This window comes from Vicugna pacos, unplaced genomic scaffold (assembly GCF_048564905.1).
Source record: "Vicugna pacos unplaced genomic scaffold, VicPac4 scaffold_125, whole genome shotgun sequence".
Taxonomy (NCBI): domain Eukaryota; kingdom Metazoa; phylum Chordata; class Mammalia; order Artiodactyla; family Camelidae; genus Vicugna; species Vicugna pacos.
In genome coordinates, this window is record NW_027328805.1 from 683621 (window position 1) to 696118 (window position 12498).

Sequence of the window (12498 nt, forward strand, 5' to 3'; positions counted from 1 at the left end):
CCGCTGCTGCCCAAGGTGTTCTCTGGCAGTGCAATGATGAATCTAGGTCCCTCTTTCACTGCTACATCAATGAAGTGGACCACTTGGACAAGGCCAAAGCTGGTATCCCTACCATAGCCCTTTACAGTGTTATTCGGCTCCAGGAAGCCATCAGATGCAGCAGGTGGCCAGAGGAGGAGCCGAACAGACTCATGAAATGTGACATCCCCAACTTTATCAACACGGACCAGAACTCTGCCTTTGTGGAAGATGATTTCCTGATTTTGTAACTACCGATTGTTCTAGAAAATAAGCCAGTTGCCCAGAACTCACACAAAGACTTGAATTGAGAAACGTGCTTTCTCAGGTATCTTTCTGAAGATGTGAAGTCTGTCTTTGTATGGAAGGAAGTCCCCTTTCACAAAACTGAATGTGTTTGTGTCTGAGAGAGGGAAATGGAGACAGAAAGACGAAGAAGCAGAAGAGAGCCCCCTCAGAAGAGATCTAGTTAAGGTGAGTTTTTGTGCCTTTAAAAAACATTTGGGGTTTTAGGGGGAACAAAGTATTTACACTGTCTTATTCTCCTCATTGGAAACCTTGGCCCCGTCGTCAGAGTCAGCGGCCTTGAACGGGGGTTGCACGCTGCGTTTCATCTGGCACTGCCACTTCCACGCTCTGCCTTTAGCACGTTGCTTTGCCTGTCAGGGTTGCCACCCTTTTAACTGTAAGGTGAGGAGTCTGGAGTAGATGATCCACCCCAGCTCTGCTGTTTTGCAAATTTCTGATTTCGTATTCGGATGAGTCTGGGATACACCCAGAGCAGTATAAACCAGGCCCTACCTCCTGCCTATTGCTGGGGCATCCCTCAGGTCTGTGCCTTCTACTCAACCCTTTACTGAGCCCAGCTTTTGTCAGGAGCCCAAGTGCCTACCGGGATGGCAGGGGACTTGTCTTTCGTGGTCACGGTGGCCAAGAATTCTATTGGTGTGCTGAAACAACTCTTCTGAGATCCTCCACCCACCCCTGCTCAAACCTAATGACAGCACTACGGTTCCTTTCCTAGGAGGAGGATCAATCCATGGTGCATTTTATGACAATCCTGTCCCCAGGGATGCACGGAAGTTTATCAGCTGAGTGAGGGGAGGTGCCTCTGTGTCCCTGTATCTCTGTCTGCTGACAGTTCGCTGCCACCGGCTACTGAACAAGAAAAGTGCTATTCACCATGTTGTGTGTTTTCCAAATGTGTAGGTGATGGTCTTGTGGCTCGTGCGTGGGCTTTGATTTGGGATGGTGAAGGGCTTATAAATACCTCATCAACATGTATTCGAGGTGGCCTGGTGCCACACAGATTTGATTCATGAAGGCATCAAGCCTGCACACTGGTTTGGAAACAACTTGGTTTTGATCATTCACACTGCGTGCATGACTCGCTGCTAATCTCTGGGTGGTTTTTTCATTTCAGATTTATTCACCCCATGTCTTGCTTAAGCTGAAAAATACATTTATTTCACCAGAATTTTCTCTGATTCTTTGTTTACACACATCCAGTTTTTTTAATTCCTTTAAAAATGATTCTGTGTTTATAATGCCTCCTAATTTCTATCATCTCTATGTTGCCAGTGGCCTGAGACATGCACCAGATTTGATGCCGGAACAGTTCCACCAAAAGAAATCCCTTTGCCGTAATATCTTTTGAGGAAAATATTATTCTTTAAGGCTCTAACAGTAAATCGTAGAAGAAAGCATGGAACATTTCTTGTAGTTAATACATGTTCATGCGAAAAGAAATGATATTTTCATTAAACAATGTTGATTTTAATAACTTTTACAAATGTGAACATTATTATTCATAATTTAAGTAACCAGATAAAACCACAGTTATTTATTATGAAGATTGAAAACTATTTACATGGTCTCTTAATTAGAAGTAGCTTTATTAGAAGACTGAAGGGTATTTAAAAGATGGAAAAATACCCATGATGACACCATCATTTTTATTAACTAAATATCAAGAACTGTGCAGGGATAAGATTTAACCCTCTGCAAACTGCCAAGTTAGCATGAGGTAGTTTGTGGATGCTGCCAGAGGACAGGACACTCCCCCAGGATCAGAGACAAAGGACTCCCTGCCAGCACAGCAGGCAGCCTGTGGTTCAAGTTCATATTGGTTCCTGAGTTCCTTTCCTATTGCTGTTGTAACAAAGGACCACAGACTCAGTGGCTTAAAGCAATACACATTCATCTTCTCACTGTTCTAGGGTGCAGTAGTGCAAAGTCAATGTCAGTGGGCTAAAACCAAGGAGTGGCCAAGGCTAAGTTCCACACCTAGGCTCTTGGGAGGGATTCATCATCCTACCTTTCCCAGCTTGCAGAGGTGCTCACACTCCTTGGCCCAGGGCCCTGTGTCACTGTGACCTCTGCTGCCACTTTACATCTCTGTCTCTGACTATATAGATATAGAGGAAGAGTCTTCTACATCTGGTATGGACCCTTTTTCCTACATGGACATTGTATCCTTATTTATGTGCAGATGAAAACCCCTTCCCTCCAGGGTGCGGTGGCATCAGCTCACAAGATGACCACTCTGGGCTTTAAGTGTCCTCTTTGTATTGTCATCAGGGAACTTCTCTTTCCATAGTTAGCTCTGTGTTACTTTGTTGTTATATTTTACCCAGAATTACTGAAAGTTTTACTTAAAAGGGATCCTAATTAGCTCTGTTTACCTGTTTCCAGAGCTGAAAGCTTCAGTTCTAGAGTATCAGTTTGATTTTTCCTAAAAATACATTCCAGTATATTTCTCTGGTGAAAGTCTCTACCCTGTTATCTATTGTCCCATCATTTCCTTATTTTCTTGAATATATTAAAAGTATTTTATAGCCTTTATTGGTAACTCTGATGCCTACATCACCTGGGGTTTGCATCCTTTGTCTAATGCTCCTTATTCTCATGTTATCTGTCATATAGTCTGGACATGTTGCATGTCTAGAAATTCTTTATTACATGGCAGACATTGCAAATGAAAAATCCATGTTATCTTCTGTGAGAGCTTTTCTACCTTCCCGTTAGGCAGACAGTGTGAGGGACTGATCATGTCACTCCAATCAGGCGCTGAGGTGGATCAGGACTAAAGTGCCTTTTTTCTTAAAACAGCTTTGAGGTATACTTGGCAAAATAATTTTCACACGTTTAAAGTGTACAGCTTAATATGTTTTGACGTAAGAATATCCCCAAGGAACCATGACCACACTCAAGACAGTGAACATACCCATCACCCACAAAGCTTCTCTCCTGACTTTTTTTGTCCCTCCCTCCCTCCCCGTCTCTTCCCCTGGGAACCATTGATCTGCTTTCTATCACAACATATTGGTTTGCATTTTCAAGATCCTTATATGAATGGATTCATGCAGTATCTACTCTATGTTGTCTGACTTCTTTCATTCAGTGTAATTATTTTGAGAATCATCTGTGTTGCTGTATTAATAGCTTATTTGTCTTATAGTAGAGTATTGTTTAGTGCTGAGTTTTTACTGAAGAGTTTATTGTGAGCAGTGTTTGTATAGACCATCATTTCTTTCTGCATTTACTTCTTGATGGATGCATGGGTTATTTACAACTTGTGCTATTATAAATAAAATAGCAGTGAATATTTGGTTATAAGTCTTTGTATGGACATATGCTTTTCCTTTCTAAAGCACCAGATGAGGAATGTCTGGATTATATGGTACATAGGTGTTTACCTTTTTAAAAGAATCTGTTAAAGACTTTTCCAAAATGGTTGTACTATTGTAAATTCCTCGTGGTGTGTATCAGTTCTGGTTGCTCTACTTCCTTGCCAGCACCTTGTAAGGTCAGTCTTTCTAACTGTATTCATTCTAGTATGTATGTGAACTAGTATCTCACTGTGGTTTTTAAAAGTATTTCTCTAATCATTAATGACACCTTTAAACAGCATCTTTTCATATGCTTATTATCCATCTGGATATCTTTACTGAAGTGTGTTTTCTGGCCTCATTCACTCAGGTGTTTGAATTATTATTGAATTTTGAGACCTCTTTATTCTGGATCAGATACAAAGAGAGACCATTATCAGATATATGATCTGCAAATAGCTTCTGTCTATGGCTTGTCTTTTCATTTGCTTAGCAGTGTTTAGAAGAGCATTGAAGAGTCTTCATGTTCATAAAGTTCACTCTATCAGTTTCTTTTTAAAATAGATGATAGAAAAATTTGCCAAACCCAAGGCCATAAAGCTTAAGCCTATGCTTGTTCTCCTAGCTGTTTTATAGTTTTAGATTTCCTATTAAGATCTATGATCCATTTTGAGGTAAATTTTGTATATTTTGTGAGGTGTGAATCAAAGTTCATTTTTTTTTTTTTGCGTATCACTATCTAATTGTTCCAGCACTACATGCTGAAAAGATCCTTTCTCCACAGCATCCTTTTTGAGAATCAATTGTCTGTATAAGTCTTGGTTTAGTTCTGAACATTCTATTGTGTTCCATTATTCTATTTTCCTGTTTTACACCAACACCATAATTTCTGATTACTGTAGCTTTATAAAAAAAAAGTTTGAAAATCAGATAGTGCAAGTCTTCCAACATTGTTTTTCTTGTTCAAAGTTGTTTTGGATTTTTGGGATCCTTTGAATTTTTATATGAATTATAGAATAAGTTTTTAAATTCCTTACATCCTGTTCTGCCAAAATTCCACCCATGTCTTTGGCCGTCTCCAGAGCCACATTTTCTGAAGAAGTCTCTCTAGATCCCAGGTGAAAGGAATTTCCCTTTCGTCTGTGCTCAAATCACATTTGATATTATTTGATTCCATTTAATCATATTTGCCTGTATGTACTTGTCTGATCTTTCCAGCCATTTAGTAAATCTCAAAAGATTAGGAATCTTGACTTGGTTCCCTCTGTGTGCTGAGAAACTAGTTCTATGCTTTGCAGGAGTGAGCCCTGCAGTAAGAGGTATCTGCAGCACACATCTAGCTCATTGCTTGAATATTGTCAAGGAATTCTGCAGATTTAGAATTGTTTATTGATTGTTGTCTCCAAGACGGCTCAGTCTTTTTTATTTCTATTGCTACTGCTGCAGTTTCAAAGAACAATGGGCTAGTTATTTTGCAAATATCAAATCATACTCTAATTGTGTTGTCACGCAAATTATGTGCTGCTGTGTCTTAACAACCTGCTTAGTGTTCACAGGCTCCTTCACTCATGGAAAATTTGGGAGAATGTCATATCCTTAGAGATAGCAATGCTGTCTTTGGCGACCTGAGCAGCAGTATCTGAATTCACTCCTGCTATTTTTCCAGTGTCCCCTCTAGACCTCCTCCAGCCCTCCATGGGGGGCCCTGCAGTTCTGCCCTAGAAAAGCCTGTTGCTTCTCAGGAAGACTTCCCTATGAAACATAATCATGTCCTTCTTGTGGGGACATTCAGTCCAGAGACCTGAAAGCAGGGGAAAATGTTCAGCCTGCTTTTGGTAGAACCTAAATTCTTCCATACTTGTTAGAAGCAATTTCAATGAGGAAACTGTTTTGGCATCTAACAAATCAGCATAAATGACTGATGAGGAAGATCAGCTTCCCCATCCCACTCAGTCGTCATGTTGATGTGACACACACATTGGCAAACATTTTCCCCTGTGAGCAACGTAAAGTTCAAGACGTTATGAATGGCTTTTTATTTTTATTTCTTAGTCTTTCCACATTCACTGTGTCTCGTGAGATTATATGAATCCTGCTTATTTTCAGCCCAGCACTAAACTTTTTAAAAGGATCACGTGTTTAAAAGGCTAGTGGACAATTTTTTAGAAGACAGAAATCCTTAGATTTTGGTCCCAGAGTTGAATCTTGGTTAGTGGTGAATGAAAATTCCCGTTAAAATTTTAAATTCAGTGATATAAAGTCTTAAAAATAGTTAAATATTAGTCAATTTCATTAAACACTATAAGAGTTATTTACCTTTAAGCCTGTTTCTGGGGCAATTTTGCAATGATTCCCTCCCTTTATCGATTCCCTCTTTATCAGAATCCTTGAGAGGCCCCTGTCATCATTGTCAGTATCATCATTATCATCATGGAACTGATTCTTCTGGAAGATTCTAGGAAAATAAAGAGATGGACGGGATTATGTGTAGGTCAGTGTGTGCATGTACAATAAGAACAGCTGTCAGGCATTAGATGCAAGATACCCATTTCATTTAGGGGAGAATGTGGTCATGAAATCCTGATGTGGTGAATGAAGGAAGCGGTGGGAACAGGATAGTCAATGCAAAGGAGGAGGAAGTGAGTGAGTTGGAGAGCATAGATCCTTGGTTAGTTGATCAGCACATTGGTAAGAATGAGGGGAGTGTGATGGCAGAATCATGTCCCTCCCCGGCCACAGGGTAGCCACCTGTGACATGTTACTGTACATGGCAAAAGGGATGACAGATATTTTAGGATTAAAAATCTTAGAGGATTTCTGTCTCCTAAATTGTCTATTAGTTAGCCTTTAAACCCATGATACATTATTATAGATTAGTGCAGGGGCACAAATAAAAAGGATTCATATAATCTCACCAGACAAACTGAATGTAGAAAGGATAAGGAAGAAAAACAAAAAGTCACTTATAAGTGCCTTGAACCATAAATTGCTCATGAGGAAATGTTACACAAGGTGAATGTCACAGCCACATACATACTGCCTGAGTGGGATGGGACAAGGGGATCCTGAGATGAGACAATAGGGTGAGTAGTCTGGATTGTCCAGGTGGGCTGAATGTAATCACAGGGGTCCTTAAATTGGAGGATATTTCCCAGCTGAGTTTAAAATCAGAGGGAGGTGTAGCGATGGAGCAATGTTCAGAAAGGCTGCTGACCATGAAAATGGAGGAAGTTGAGGGGCACAAGCTAAGGAAGGTGGGTGACCTCTGTAAACTGGAAAAAAAAAAAGGAAACATTCTCTTCTAGACCCTCTAGAAGGAAGGAACCCTGCTGGTATCTTGAATTTATCCCAATGAGAACTGTGTTGGATCTCTGACATCCACAGCCATAAGCTGATAAGTCTGTGCTGGTTTAAGCTATTAAGCTTAATGGAATTTGTTACAGTGGTAATAGGAAAATAACATAGTGAGCGGTAGTGTAAGGGATTAAAGGTCTAGGATGGGGTGTGGAGAGAATTCTGACATTTACACCTAAAAAACAACCAGGTGAAGTGGGAAGGTGTTTTAAGGAAGTCCTACCTGGCAGGGCTGTCAAGCAGACTGGAGTGAGCGAATCCTTGGAGTTAGAGGAATCAATTAAACCTCTACAAGGAAAATAAGAAATAAAATGTAGCAGGGCTTCAGTGTTAGTAGATGTAGGAATGGAAATGGGCAGAGAGATATAAACATTATTTTGAAATTAGCTACAGGTTTGATGACTGCATGTTTGGGAGAGTTAGCCGATGTGTGGACTGAATGCATCCCCTCAAAATCCATATGTCGAAACCTCATCTCCCAGGTTGATGATATAAGGATGCGGGGCCTTTGGGAGGTGATTAGTAGGATAAAATGAGGTCATGAGAGTATTGCCCTCATGAATGGTATTAGTGTTCTTATACAGGGCCCCAAAGTGCTTGCTTCTCTCTCCTCTCTGGGCCATGAAGATAGTGGGAAGACAGCCATCTTCGAGCTGGCAATCCTCTCCCAGATACATTGACCTTGAAAGCCTCAGCCTCCAAACCATAAGGAATATGCTGGTTGTTTAAGCCACCCGACACACGGTAATTTGTTACAGAATCCCAGACTGACGAAGACAGTGGAGAATGCCACTGCGTTTGGCACTGATTGCCTGGAGAATGCTGAAACCCAGGGAAGTGGGCAGCACAGACGTTTACTCATTTAATCCTGCCAACACTGTAGGGGATAGAGTCTACATTTTCCTCACTATTTAAAAGGTAAGGAAAAAGAGGCACAAATAATAACAATGACAATGACAACAACAACAACAACAGCAACAATAATTTGTCCAAGATTCACACAGAACTCCCTGGAGGGAGAGTGAGAATTAATACTTATGCAGGCTGGCCCCAGAGCCCCTGCTCATAACTACTAAGTCAGATCACCTTGCTTATTTAGATCAGTTTTTTTTCAACTGTGATATGAGTGTACTGTGTCCAGTAACTTATAATTTCAAAATACCTCACTGTAAGGGAAACATTAGTTGCAGGCATTACAACCCACAGAAAGCTAGACATACAAAAATAACTTGTTAGGGCAAGATAACCAATAATGTTTTTAAATATTATACCTGCTGACCCTTTGCAATAAAGTGTTTATTTATAATTCTGTCTGGCTACAGAATAACATCATAATCCTGCATGTGGCTGGTGGCTCCCGTGTTGGACAGCAAGGGTCTAGAGAATTTAAATGACTTGCCCAGCCTTGCCCAGGAAGCTCGTGGTGGGATCAGAGCTATAGTCTGGGACTGTTCCTTCCTATCCAACAATTCCCTCATGGAAGTTTAGAAGCTTCTCCTTTGGTGCCCAGCTGTCTATCCGTACTTATGACATCTTGTCAGGTGCCCCGGCCTGCTCCTGAACATCAGCCAGAACCCACTTCTGCTCTTTTTTGGCCAGGTAATACCTTCTAGCAACTTCCATTGCCTTCTTGGCATCAGTTTTTACATGGAAGGGTAGTGGCTAGAGAAGGAAATGTGTCCACATGACAGGTTTTTCATAAATATAGTAGGAGTGGTCAAGAGAAGAAAACCTCAGGAATACGAGTGGAAGCAGGTCATTTAATATACCAAATGCGTACTTTCAATGTATGTTTGTGTTTCCGAGTCCACGCTTGTTCTACTCGTGCATTATAGGCCAACACATCAGGAGACAAGGATTTGGGGCAAGAAATAGCGGCTTTAATTTGTAAAGCCAGCGGAGAAGATGGTAGACCAATGTCCTGGAGAACCATCATCCCAAGTCAGAATTCAGGCTCTTCTTATATTAAAAAGGGGAAGCGGGAATGCTTGGTTGTTGCAAACTTGGTGTATGAATTCTTTGTTGTTAGAATCCTTTGTTCTTGCAGCTCTTCACCTGGGTCAGATCCGTGTAAACCTCCAACAAGCAAATGTTATTTTCTATTCTGTATCTTGTTATCTTTATACGAATGGAAAAGTGATAATATCCTTCAAAGTCAGAGCCTTGAGAATAGGGTCTCCTGTATATTTCAGGATCTAGGCAACATTGTTTCACAAAAGGTGCAGAAACAGCAAGACTAAGCCTAGGAAACAGGGCACAGGTTTAAAGTCAAAGGAACAGATCTAATATGGAGTCAGATTTGTTCTTTCCTATTTCAGTAGTGCCATGGAGAAGGCACTGTGGGCAGCTTTCTGTAGGGTCCTGGAGGCTTTCTCTCTCAGCCTCTGTGCGCCTCTATTGAAAACCCGTCATCGCTATCTGGCCTGCTGGAAAACCAGTCCGCCTGTTTTGCCCTGAAGTTGTGTTCTGTTTATAACTCATCTCTACTCCTTGGAAAACAACTCAATAAAAACTCAGTTGGTTTCCCACCAGCCCTGAGCAGGGGTGAGGGATAGCATGTTATTATTTTATTAAAAAAATATATAAAAGAGTTTTAAAACAGCACTGGGCACATAGGAGAGAGACAATCAATGCTTCCTGGCTTAAATCGAAAATGATGACTCAGTGAGTCTATGGCTGCTGTATTTGCTGAGCTAGTTACTCCTTTGCTCCATTACACATTTATTTTAACTGAAAAAGAAATATATGCATATGGTTAAAAAAATTCAAACAGAGCAAAAAATACTCAAGTGAAAGAAGTTTTCCCTCATCCTCTGTTCTTACATGCCTCCCTGGAGATGCCAATGTTTACAATCCTTTGTGTGCTTTTCCAGATATGCTATGCAAGTTCCCACCAATGTATGTAAATTCCTTTAAAGTTTTACTTATTTTTAACTTAAAGGGATTTAAATCCTCAAGTGGCTTCTGCCACAGTAATAGAAAAGAAGAAATCTGACTCCATATTAGATCTGTTCCTTTGACTTTAACCCTGTGCTCTGTCTCCTAGGCTTCTTCTTGCTTGTAAAACAATGTTGCCTAGAGCCTAAAATATACAGGAGAGCCTATTCTGAAGGCTCTGACCTTTAAGGGTATTTAACACTTTTCCAATCATATAAAGATAACACGTTGCAGAATAGAAAATAACGTTTGTTTTGTTGGAGGTTTACAGGGATCTGACCCAGGGAGATAGCTGCAAGAACAAAGGATTCTAACAAGAAGGAATTCCTACACCAAGAAGTTTGCAAAAACCAAGCACATAGGAAAGCAGCCTGAATTGTGACTTGGGGAGATGGTTTTCCAGGACATTAGTTTGCCATCTAGGTCTACAGAAACTTGCTATTCCATGCCCCAACACTTGGTCTCCCAACTTACTGGCCTGTCCTGCACTGAGGAGAATGAATTTGGACTCAATAACACTTCTACCTACCTAGCAAGTTGGACACTGGGACTGAGGGCAGCTCTCCCACACACAGGGGCCTACGGTGAGCCCTTGATTATTCCCCGAGGTTGGGGTGTGGTTTACCCAGGAGGGATGGGGACTCTACACCAACACTCAGGCAGTCTGCTCCTTCTGGGGCTCTGACATTTTACCTCCCGCTCCCTGCCAGCCCAACATTTGGGACAGTGGAGCTAAGGCAGAGATCGTGCCTGCCTGTTTCCCAGCGTGTAAAAGGGGAATATGTACTCTTCCCAAGGTAGTTCTGAGAAACAACACCTGCGGGTGCTTGGTTCCCTGAGCAACAGTAAACCTAGCTCCTTGTGGGGGCAACGGGTATGATACCCGTAGGGTTTCTGCAGAGACCTTAGCTGGAGGGCTGGGCCAGGGACGTAAAATATGAGCTGTGGGCAATGACGGGTAAGAGAAGGGTGTATAGGCAGGACTGCTGCCTCCTTCGGGGTGCCACAAGAGGTAAAACGCTTTCTCCCCATCTCTGTTACTCCCCTCCCAATTCCAGATAACTGCCTTCCCTCTGCTCCTCCTGTCCATGTGTCTCCCTCCACTTTTCCCCGCCTCCCCTCCTCCTCCCCTATTCTCCCTCCCTCGGTTCCCCTTCTCTCTCAGGACCCAGAGCGGATCGCTGGCCCTCCTGCGCATGCGCAGTTGCTGCCAGCTGGACCGCGGGTTGGAAGCTCCAGCTCCGAGCCGGGGATCGGCCCCAATGGCTTCTCAGCTCTGTCGCCCTGTAGGCCTTTGGCTACTGCCTGGGGCCGGGGCCTCTGGCTGTGGAAGTGCAAGGTGAGGGGATATCGGGAAAGGGGTGAGGCGGCTGCGGGAGGGCGGTCGGCGTGTCACAGCCCCCCAGGGCGCCAGTCAGCGTGTGTTCAGCTGGATTGCTCGGGCCAGACCCCTCTGCCCGCGCCACCTGCCCCGGCGCCCCGGCCACAGCTGCCCAGGGCCAGGTGTGCCCCTGCCGCCTCTTGGCCCAGCCGGGCTCCCCTCAGTCCGCGGCTGGCGTCCGCTTCCCCTCTTCCGCCCGCGAGTCCTCCCCTCCCGGGCTTCCTCTCCTAGGCCGCCGACCCGTCCCCACCACTGGGCGGGCTGTGTCCCGGGCGGGCAGGGTCTGCACACCCGGACGGGGCGGGCGGCTTGGGCTGGGGCTGGGGCTGGCCTCCGAGCGGGGCTGCAGCCCGCACCCCCCCTTTCCCTCCCCCCTAGGGCTGCCCTCCTTTCCCTTTCACCCTCCCTCAGGACCAGCTCAGTGGCGTGTGTGCTGCTCCCCGGACTGAGAGCCCCTGGCTGTAGCGCCCAGCTTCACCTGGTGGAGTCGGGAAAAGGGAGCATCAGTGCTGAGCAAGCTTCTGTCTCCTCCCTCAGTGTTTCTGCCGCAGGTAAGTATCTTGAACACTTTTAGGTGTTATGATGGCGGTGCTTGTTGATGTCACGTGTTTTTATAGTGAGAGGGATTAACAGTGGTGAAAGCAGGGCTTGGTTCTGTTAAAAATGAGCTGAAGGCATGAAGCTGTGATATCCTCCTTCCTTCCCTCTCCAAGGGTGAAACGTGTGACAGTCAATTTTAAAAAGATAGTTACAGTCCCTAGCTAGCCCAGCCCAGCTAGTGTGTGTTAACAGGAACAGCATCACCAGAGGCCTTGGAGACCCAGGGATATTGCAGTCCTAAAGAACTCCTGGCACAGTTTGGTTTGTATTGGTTTTTTGTTTTTCTTAAATTGTGGGACAGACTAGTGGTATAAAAAGAAAAATATTTGTCAAGAAATATTTTTTCATATAACAGCGTTATTGTGATATAGTTCACACACCATGAAGTACATCCATTTAAATGGTAAAATTCAGCAGCTTTTAGCATATTCACAGTTGTGCAACCATTATTATTCCAGAACGTTTTTATCACTTCAGAAAGAGCAGTGGAAATTAATGACCTATCCACCCCTCCCCAGTGGTGGTTCTAAAGAAATTTCTTGGCTAATCTTGACCATAAATTCACTTGTTACATTCCAAGAAAAATCTGGTAGGAAT

General features: G+C 43.2%; 1 long non-coding RNA gene across 2 annotated transcripts; it reads left to right on the forward strand.

The window, feature by feature from the left end:
- The first annotated feature begins 215 nt into the window (after positions 1–215).
- Positions 216–11106, forward strand: LOC140695039 (uncharacterized). Of its 2 annotated transcripts, none has more exons than XR_012070730.1 (3): positions 216–492; positions 7742–7901; positions 10979–11106. It is a non-coding gene; the product is annotated as an uncharacterized lncRNA (long non-coding RNA). The 2 variants fall into 2 exon arrangements; XR_012070728.1 differs by lacking the exon at positions 10979–11106 and adding an exon at positions 8306–8576.
- Positions 11107–12498: the final 1392 nt, after the last annotated feature.